Genomic DNA, 931 nt, shown 5'->3' on the forward strand with positions numbered 1-931 from the left:
CAAATTCAGTCAACTTACTCGCCAACAGCATCATGGAGTTCCATTATGACCAGCTTAACCTTCGATTCGTGGCTCAGACATTAGGAAGATGTTTTCCAAGTCGAAATGTAGCACAAAGATAATGCCTGGAAAGTACGCTCATTGCTCGGAAAGCTTGACACATCGGAACGCACACGGCATTTTAACTTTATCCTGCTTAAAAACACGCGAAATCTCAGTTTTGACAAAACCGTGCAGCAACTTTCAACAATTTCCAGTGAGCGTTCGTCCTTGTCTAATATTCGATAGCAACGTATGAAACTGGGGAAAAAGGTGACTGATGACTACATCACTTATGCTGGTGAGTCAACCTTGAATGCGAACAATTCAAGTTATCTACCCTGACGGAAAACCAGTTCAAGTGTCTGATTTCTATATGTGGTTTTCAATCGCATTCAAACAGTGATATCAGGGCGAGACTACTAAGCAAGATTGAACAAACTCCCTAGATAACGTTGCAGTCAATTACCCATGAGTGCCAGCGCCTTTGAAATCTTAAACACGACGCGGTCATGTTGGAGAGGCCAGTATCCAACCCCACTTTCAGCGTTGCTAAGACGGCATCGTGACAAATCCTTCTGCGTGCTGGAAATGCGGCGAATGGCATTCGTGTGATTGTGTCCGTATAAAAAGCACAAATTTCCGGTGTGCAATCGACGTGGGCACAAGAAACGCCAGTGCCAGACGCGGAAAGCTGGCCGAAGACGCAGTCAAACCTGGAGGTCACGAAGCAAACAGAGCCAACCGGAACCCTGTTTCAACGTAATACTTGCAGCATTTGATAACCAGACTGCCACTCGTTGCAAGTACGCTAAAATCAGCGCCAACCGAATCACAATTCGATTGCAGCTCGACACGGCTTCCGGTAATACGATTGTTTCCCAGAAAACTT

Source organism: Opisthorchis viverrini (assembly GCF_000715545.1).
Source record: "Opisthorchis viverrini unplaced genomic scaffold scaffold232, whole genome shotgun sequence".
NCBI lineage: Eukaryota > Metazoa > Platyhelminthes > Trematoda > Opisthorchiida > Opisthorchiidae > Opisthorchis > Opisthorchis viverrini.